Source organism: Sinocyclocheilus anshuiensis, unplaced genomic scaffold (genome assembly GCF_001515605.1).
Source record: "Sinocyclocheilus anshuiensis isolate Anshui unplaced genomic scaffold, SAMN03320099.WGS_v1.1 scaffold208, whole genome shotgun sequence".
In the NCBI taxonomy this organism is placed as follows: domain Eukaryota; kingdom Metazoa; phylum Chordata; class Actinopteri; order Cypriniformes; family Cyprinidae; genus Sinocyclocheilus; species Sinocyclocheilus anshuiensis.
The window spans coordinates 457,864-467,976 of NW_015557186.1; the positions used below are offsets into that span (position 1 = coordinate 457,864).

The window sequence follows — 10,113 nt, forward strand, 5'->3', positions numbered from 1 at the left end:
AAAAAGAAAACTGAATTCAAATATAGAAAAACGAATAAAAATGACAAAAGCATCAAAATTACTAAAACTTAAAGTACATTTAAAATGAAAATTGAAAACAGAAATGCAAACAAATTAAAAATATTACAAAAGTTAATAAAAATTATGAGGAGTTAAACATATTGAAAAAATAATAAAAAAGACAAAATACAGCAAGATTACTAAAACTTTAGCTAAAATGAACATAAAAAAAAGAATAAAAAAATGTTACAAAAAAAAAAAAATTTAAATTACTAAAACTTTAACTGACACTAAATTGAAAACGGAAAGCATAAAAAGGAAATAAATATATATATATATATAAAAAATTACTTAAACTTTAACTGAAATAAAATGAAAACGGAAAACGGAAAACGCAAAAATAAATGACTAGTTCTTTATGCAACTGGATCCGGTTCCGCATTTACATTTATGCATTTAGCAGTTTAAATTTACATTATGCGTTTTATCCAAATCCAAATTTAATTACGTTTCTTACAAGTGCAAATCATTCTTGTCAGAAACTCACCTAAATAGTGTATTTATTCGGTATAAATCATCTGCAACTTACGTTTCACAGTAGAATAGTTAAGTAATAATAGACTAGAGTGATCAGCAACACGTGTTAGTTCTCCGCACTCTGCCCATGAAGGGTTAGTGAAATCATATCTCCTCGTGGCAGCTCAAGACTTCCAGCCGGATTCACTAAAGCCAAAGAAAGGCTAGAGTTTGACTGGAGGACAGACGCTCTATTTAGGGCTCGAGGAGTCCTCTGCTCGCAGCTGTCAGGCTTCATTCATGCTGATGCTTCACGAAAAACGCCTTTCAATCTAGTGTCACACACTATTCTGAGATGATCTGCTCCGCCAGAAGAGTAATCGTCAAAACTGTTCTCCAGAAGCAAAGTCTTAACTGTTACGCCTCAAAGCACAAACTCAAAGACCTAAAGAGATTTCAGATGCAGCAGCTTCTCCGGTTGTTCGCAGGACTCACCAAGTTGTTATCACAAGACTGATGCTTCCACTGGGACAGAGAGACAAGGTGAGGAGCCGCTTTAAATAAGACCGGCTCCCGGGGCCCGGGGCGGAGCATCGGGTTCACACAAGCCCAAATAAGTGCAGACGAGAAAAAATAAAAACCAGAAAATAACCCTCTCCACCCATGAACCTGATCTCCGGAGTGGGCCTCCCTAAAATTAAGCGCCAGTCATCCACAGCTTGAATCTTTGTTAAATGCTATATAAAATGACACATTTGAATATTTATTGGACATTAAATAGTGTTTAGATTTGCACCATCCAGCACCCAACTTTAATGCAATGACTATTTAAATGACAAATTGTAATGTGTATATATATATAGTTTCAAATAGGTTCCTGTGCTTTTTATATTTTTCTCTGTAATTAAAAGTATTCTTTTTATAATGTATATTATCAAGTATATTTTTTGGTACACTAAAAAAAAAATACTTTTTATATTTAGTGTTCATCTGCTTTTATTTTATATTTTTCTTTTTATGTATTTAAAAATATACCTTTTATAAAGTATTATTATTATTATTATTATACTAAAAATATACTTTTTGTACATATATATATATTAAATTTTTTTTTTAATATATTTTGTATTATACTAAAAATTCTTTATATGTAGTCGCTCTTCCGTTCAAATGGCACATTGTACGATTGTTTCATGCGCATTTCATTCCTCCTGAGCACTCTGTCAATTGTAGCGACTGAAACAGATTCAATATTCCCAAAGATGTTGTCATCCTCTATAACAGCACTTTGTATCTCTCTCAACCTTATGGCATTGTTTGCAATCACCATTGCACAAATGGCTTCCTCTTGTTGCGGAGTAAAAAGGGGCCCTCTTCCACCTCTGCAAGGTTGTCTTGCAATCCTGTGTGGTGCAGAGTAAAATTACAGTAAATATGGCAAATCTTTACTGTAACACTACTGTACACTACAATACACTAAATGTGTGATGCAGTAAAGCTGTACGTCTAAATGTAAAATGTATAATTTTCATAAAAATAAAAAATAAAATTATTTGTATTTATTATTCAAACGTAAATCTCTCTATTAATGTGATTAAAATAAAATTATATATATTTATAAAAATGATGCAAATGTTTTTAATTTCATAAAACTATAAAATAAAAATATTCGTATTTATTATTCAAATGTACATCTCTCTATTAATGTGATTAAAATCAAATTATATGTATTTATAAAAAATGATGCAAATGTGGAGAGTGTATAGTGAACTCAAAAAGAGGACAGTGTATAGTGAATAAGTCAGTTATTTAATACAATTAATTTAAAAATAAAAGAAAATATATTTTTAATTGCGTAAAGAAAAGCATACAATAGAAGGAAATATATACATCATTTGTTATAATTTTTTACTTTGAATGGAAATTATTCACATGAATTAATAAATAAATAAAATGTACATAATTTACTAAAATGGGTTTTGAATATATATTATAAAATATTATATATAACACTTCACAATAAGGTTAATTAGTTAACTACTTTAGTTAACATGAACTGAGAATGAACAGTGCTTCTACAGCGTTTATTAATCTTAGTTCATGTTAATCTCAACATTTACTAATGCATTATTATAATTCATCAAAAGTTGTGCTTGTTAACATTAGTTAATGCACTGTGAATTAACAATGAACGACTGTATTTTCATAAACTAACATTAACAAAGATTAATAAATACTGTAATAAATGTATTGTTCATTATACATTAACCAATGGAACCTTATTGTAAAGTGTTACCAATTATATATATATATATATACACACACACATACACATATTGTAGTAATTAAAAATATTTTAATATTTTTAGTAGTTCTATTTTATCCTTCATATTATATATATATATATGTGTGTGCGTGTATTCATTTAAATCAATTAATGTCAATTTTATTGATTTATTAATTAATAATTTATTAATTATTTAATTTTAATTAATTTTTTTATTTAATTACATAAAAAGAAAATGATAACATAAAAGTAAATTAATTTTAAAAATTGTATTAAGTTAATTTTTAAAATTGTATTAAATTAATAAGTCAATTCATTATTTAATTAATTTTTTCATAAAAAAAAAAATATAACAATTTAATATAAAAATTATTTTAAAAATGTTTTTCATTAACATAGAAAAAGCACGATCTGTTTCTGGAGTTTTGGTCACAATAGAAGCTCGCGCTGAGGCTCACTCTGTTTGTCTCGAGACTTCAGAACAAATGAGCGTGACCGCACACATAAACTCAGAAGAAACACACTGAGGTAAAAATTCTAAATGTTTAGTTTATTCATAACATGATATAGTTAAATAACACCATGACAAGTGAGCTATTTTGCTCAATATTCTCATGACGCAAAAAAAACTAACATTCAAAACAGCTACAGAGTGCACGCATTGCGTGAAGTCTAGTGCGCTCTTTCACTGCATGATGCAGTCTATTAACATACATTCAGAATGATCACAAATTCAAGACATGGGGGCAGAAAATGTGTATATTTATACTCCAGTTCACACGGAAGAGTGCCGGTGACTTACCGTCACTTACTGGTAGTTCAGTTTGTATGCATTTTTCCCCTCAACATTTCTTATTTGTATATTCATAAATGCATTTAAAACATTAATCTCATAACATTATTTGTCTGCAGAAGCCCTGCATAAAGTTTCTCAAATTTCTCGCTCAGAGAACAGAATGAGGAGCAGCAGCGCCTCTCGCGGCGTCATGACGTAGCGCGGGCCCCATCATCAGAGCGTGACGCTGCGACGCGACGGCTGTTATGATCGATCGCATGCCTCCACACGACACGTTTGATGTGTGTTTCGACGGCGTTTGGAGCTGAGGAGAGCTCGTGATGCAGCATTACTCTCTTCAGCAGGAGAACCAGCTGCATTTCAGACAACAGTCCTGCAAGGTGCTTTCTTACAGCACAAACACGCTTTATTGAGTTGTTAGTTTCACTTTCTACAGCCCCTCCCACTGAAGTGCGTCGATGTAAACATGTGGGCGTGGCAAATGTTAATTAGCTCGATGTATGCATGGGATATACATATATATACATACATACATACACTGTCGTTCAAAAGTTTGGCATCAGTAAGACTTGTAATGTGTTTTAAAGAAGTCTCTTCTGTTCACCAAGGCTGCATTTATTTGATCAAAAATACAGAAAAAACAGTAATATTGTGAAATATTATTGCAATTTAAAATAATGGTTTTCTATTTGAATACACTTTAAAATGTAATTTATTCCTGTGATCATTCAGCATCATTACTAATCATTCTATATTACTGTATATGTATTACTGTACTCTATATTCAATATTACTGTTTTTTTTCTGTATTTCTGAAGAAATAAATGCAGTGAAAATTCATTTATTCAGAAAGAAGGCTCTTCAGCTCACCGAGGATGCATTTATTTGATCAAAAATACAGTAGAAATAGTGAAATATTATTATAATTTAAAACAGCTGTTTTCTGTGTGAATCTCTGTTAAACTGTAATGTATTTCTGTGATGCGCAGCTGTATTTTCAGCATCATTACTCCAGTCTTCAGTGTCACATGATCTTCAGAAATCAGTATAATATGCTGATTTGCTGCTTAATTAATTTTTAGTTATTGATTAATAATAATGGTTCGTATTATAATCAATGTTGATAAACTAATATAATAAATGTAATATAATATAATATAATAATAAATATGATAATAAAATAGGCCCATATGATGTACTTCAATGCTGTGATAATTAATAATGTTTATATAATTATTTAAAAATAAATATGATAAATATTGTATAATATAATAATAAAAAATATAAAGATATAAAGAGGTGGCCAAACTGGTGAGGTCTTCGTTTCGTTTCGTTTTGTTTTCTTTTCCCAGATGAATACATTCAGTTTCTGCAACAGAAGAATGAGTATATTAGCTGCTTTAATGTGAAAAACCACCCTGTGTTGAATCTCATAACTGTCCCTGTCATCTTTAATATCAGTGAATAACAACTAGGCCTGTCGTAGTTATTGATTAATCATCTGATTGTGGTTATTTCATCAAATTTATGATAGCCATGATAATTGGTTACTTTAATATGCTGATTTGCTGCTTAATTATTTTGTAGTTATTGATTAATCATAATGGTTCGTATTATAATCAATGTTGATAAACTAATATAATAAATGTAATATAATATAATATAATAATAAATATGATAATAAAATAGGCCCATATGATGTACTTCAATGCTGTGATAATTAATAATGTTTATATAATTATTTAAAAATAAATATGATAAATATTGTATAATATAATAATAAAAAATATAAAGATATAAAGAGGTGGCCAAACTGGTGAGGTCTTCGTTTCGTTTCGTTTTGTTTTCTTTTCCCAGATGAATACATTCAGTTTCTGCAACAGAAGAATGAGTATATTAGCTGCTTTAATGTGAAAAACCACCCTGTGTTGAATCTCATAACTGTCCCTGTCATCTTTAATATCAGTGAATAACAACTAGGCCTGTCGTAGTTATTGATTAATCATCTGATTGTGGTTATTTCATCAAATTTATGATAGCCATGATAATTGGTTACTTGACACACACACATACAGACACACACACTCGCACTCACACACGCACTCACACACACACTCTCACACACACACACACACACACACACACACACACACACACACACACACACACACACACGCACATTTGAGCTTCCGTGTTAATTATTTTTATTAATTATATTAATTATTTGTAATTAATTCAAAATAAAATACATGATTTGATAAAGTGTAAGATTTAAAACTTTTTAAATGTATTTAGTCAGGGATAAGAAACAACATAATTCAGTATTTTTAGATAAGCAGAATCATGAATATTTCTGTTTTGGTCAATGAACAGTACGCTTTGTTAATTGCTTATCGCATGTATTAGAAGAAACAATTAAAATGTACCATTTCAACTCTATTTTGGCTTTGTTTAAAATATAATCTATCGAAACAAATAACATACATAAATCCAATCGAATCAAATCGAATCATTTTAGAATAAAGTCACTGATGAATTAAGAATTAATAACATTAATTAAGAAAGGAAATACATTAATATATCTTAAAGCCCAAAATTTCTACTTTAAATTTAAAAGTTTTAGAATATAAAAAATGGTCTTAAATGTATTTATTTTCTTTTAAAAATTTTAAATAACTTAAATATTGTGTTCACAATGAAAACGGCCAAAAAAGATGTCATGAAATAAAATAAACTTTAACTGAAATACATTTAAATTAAAAATTAATTATATTTTATTTCAGCTAGTTGTCAAGGCAACATTTCTCATGTTCATTTAATTTATGTTGGTGTACTAAAACAAATAAAACTAAAACTGAAATAAAAATTAAAAACTATATAGACATATTTAAAAACAACTAAAACGAATGAATAAACGACAAAAACACAAATGATTAAAATGAAAACGGAAAATGCAAAAAAAAAAAAAAAGTCTAAAATTAATAAAAACTATAATAGTATCTCAGTGGCACTAAACTAACACTGAATCAGAAATGATCTGTTAAAGCTGTTCTGGTAGTAGATGCAGGAGTCTGTCCATACCAGCAGGGGGCACTGTTCTATTATTTATGAACTCCATCAGTGACGCACAGCATTCTGGGTCAAGTTTCAGCTCTGTGCTTCCTGTTCCTCTGCTGATGATGATGCTGATGCAGGAGCTATGCTTTACATCAAAAGAGGGATGTTGGAAGACAAAGAAGCAATAAAGCAGCCGGTTCTGGCTCTAAAATGAGCCCTTAACCACAGTAAAATCACACGGCCTCTGGTGTTTTACCACTTTACTAAAATGCAAAAAAAAAAAAAAGTCTAAATATTAATAAAAACTATAATAGTATCTCAGTGGCACTAAACTAACACTGAATCAGAAATGATCTGTTAAAGCTGTTCTGGTAGTAGATGCAGGAGTCTGTCCATACCAGCAGGGGGCACTGTTCTATTATTTATGAACTCCATCAGTGACGCACAGCATTCTGGGTCAAGTTTCAGCTCTGTGCTTCCTGTTCCTCTGCTGATGATGATGCTGATGCAGGAGCTATGCTTTACATCAAAAGAGGGATGTTGGAAGACAAAGAAGCAATAAAGCAGCCGGTTCTGGCTCTAAAATGAGCCCTTAACCACAGTAAAATCACACGGCCTCTGGTGTTTTACCACTTTACTAAAGAATCAAGAAATCACCCTATAATCTAAAAGACCATTAAAAACTGGATGCAAAGAGCAGAAGATTGCATTTGGTACAATGGCAGTGATATGTGCTCATTATAGGGCTGTCAAGTTTTATATAATATGTTTATTAATTCATCAAATTAATTACACATCAGTTTTGGAAATTACCCCCCAAAAAATCAATTAAAGTAATTATGTTAGACAAAATATCATTGAATAGACTTTATAAAAAGTAGCTCTAGAAAAAAATAGTTTTGCATAAATTGCATAAATAATGATAATAAATGTGTATTAATGTGTTTTTAAAAAATCAATTTTGAAATAGGAGATGATTAAAAAAGCAAAATAATACTTTAAATATGAAACTAAAACACTATCATAATTAGTTAGTCACTGAATCATTGACTCACTTGATTTGTTCAAACCGCTGATTCATTCCAAAACAAGGCAAGAGACTGGCTTTATGAACGAGTCACTGAATCATTGACTCACTTGATTTGTTCAAAACGCTGATTCAATCCGAAACAAGGCAAGAGACTGGCTTTATGAACGAGTCACTGAATCATTGACTCACTTGATTTGTTCAAAACGCTGATTCAATCAGTAAGGAATCACTGCTGTGTGTTTATCAGAGACTCAGTTCTGCTGTGGCTTTGATTGGAACGATTTTCATTTGTGAAATTGATCAAAACATACAATTTTGACAATATTGTGTCTAAAATGTAACCCAGTATGAAAAGAATGGTGCAGATACTGGGGAAAAGCAGCACTCTTGCTGGTGAGATATTGCTAAACTATATCATATGATATAAATATAAGAGGGTGATTTTTGCGCTCATATCTTGAATTTTCGGCTGATATCACTGCATTCTAATAGACTCCATCACACTGAATCATGATGATCAGGAATGGATGGTGTGATAAATCAACAGCCCTAGTTTATTCAAATCATTTAATCTTGCATTATAATCTCAGAACTCTTTTATTACGAGTGTTATTTTCAGGATTAACGCTGCTCGTGTCTCAGTTGGAGGTGTTGAGGTTTTATTGTTCGTGTAAATGCAGCACACGTGACGGAAATGCCGCGTCTGTTTGCCGTCGCTCAGGGGTCAAAGGGGATGAAATGCTGCCGTTGTGTTTATGAGCACAATAAATGTCAGAGGAAAACATGTCTGGCATTGTTTGTGTTTATGGTGAATTATAAAGCAGGCATATTGTGGAGCTGAAGGGATGTGAAGAAATGCTCTCTAATATCCTGTTAAGACGAACCGTATTTGCAGCATGTTTTGTTTGTTTTTGATTGTGCAACAAAGTATGGCTGTAAACATCAGAAATCTGTGCTGGAAGACACTGGAAAAGAAATCTCGCCAAGCTACTGTTAATTTAAAGAAGTGAAACTACCCTGTTGGGAAGAATAGCTGGCTACGTTACAAGAAATGGCACTGATGTTATTTAAAGGAACAATATAGAATGAGTTTAAGAAATGCTATGGATTTATATGATGATTTCATTGAGGGTGACTTTATCAAACCTACATACACATGCACACACACAAAAAAATATAAAAATGAAAGATATACAGCAGTTTTTAACTAAATATTTGCTGCAAATGTCATTATCTGAAAGGCATGAAATGGACTATTGAGTGAATCAAATGAATCTGTGAATCAGTTATTTAAAACTTGATTCTGAATGATCCAATTTCTGGTAAACTCTGGTTGCACTGGTAAAGACAGTAGTTAGATTCTATACTACAAAGTATGGATTTCTGGGAACATTATTGAGTGAATCAGCCGAATCGGTGAATCTTTGACCTGTTTTTTTTAGTTATTAAGGTACACTATTGAGTAATGAATCAAATGAATCAGTGAATCTTTGAATTAGTTGTTTGAAACAGACTTTCCGAATGATCCAGTTTACTAAAATAAATCATATTATTAAGTCATGTTAACAATGGTAAAAGTTTGAAAAAGTTATGTTATTAAGCTACACTATTGAGTAATGAATCAAATGAATCAGTGAATCTTTGAATTAGTTGTTTGAAACAGACTTCCTGAATGATCCAGTTTACTAAAATTAATCATATTTTTAAGTCATGTTAACAATGGTAAAAGTTTGAAAAAGTTGTTAGTTATTAAGCTACACTATTGAGTAATGAATCAAATGAATCAGAATATTTGAACTGTTTTTAAATGGATTAATGAACTTAACTTCCTGAATGATCCAGTTTACTAAAATGAATCATATTATTAAGTCATGTTAACAATGGTAAAAGTTTGAAAAAGTTATTAGTTATTAAGCTACACTATTGAGTAATGAATCAAATGAATCAGTGAATCTTTGAATTAGTTTTTTGAAACAGACTTCCTGAATGATCCAGTTTACTAAACTGAATCATATTATTAAGTCATGTTAAAAATGGTAAAAGTTTGAAAAAGTTATTAGTTATTAAGCTACACTATTGAGTAATGAATCAAATGAATCAGTGAATCTTTGAATTAGTTTTTTGAAACAGACTTCCTGAATGATCCAGTTTACTAAACTGAATCATATTATTAAGTCATGTTAACAATGGTAAAAGTTTGAAAAAGTTATTAGTTATTAAGCTACACTATTGAGTAATGAATCAAATGAATCAGTGAATCTTTGAATTAGTTGTTTGAAACAGACTTTCCGAATGATCCAGTTTACTAAAATAAATCATATTATTAAGTCATGTTAACAATGGTAAAAGTTTGAAAAAGTTATGTTATTAAGCTACACTATTGAGTAATGAATCAAATGAATCAGTGAATCTTTGAATTAGTTTTTT

At 30.4% G+C, this 10,113-nt stretch overlaps 1 protein-coding gene across 1 annotated transcript in view; it reads right to left on the reverse strand.

Annotated features, from left to right (window-relative positions):
- LOC107678759 (actin, alpha skeletal muscle) overlaps positions 1-1,107 on the reverse strand; it is a 9,342-nt gene extending 8,235 nt beyond the window's left edge. Inside the window, exon 1 of the mRNA XM_016474144.1 lies at positions 1,012-1,107. The gene's annotated coding sequence lies outside the window, so the exon portion shown is untranslated. The remainder of the gene's footprint in view (positions 1-1,011) is intronic.
- Positions 1,108-10,113: the final 9,006 nt, after the last annotated feature.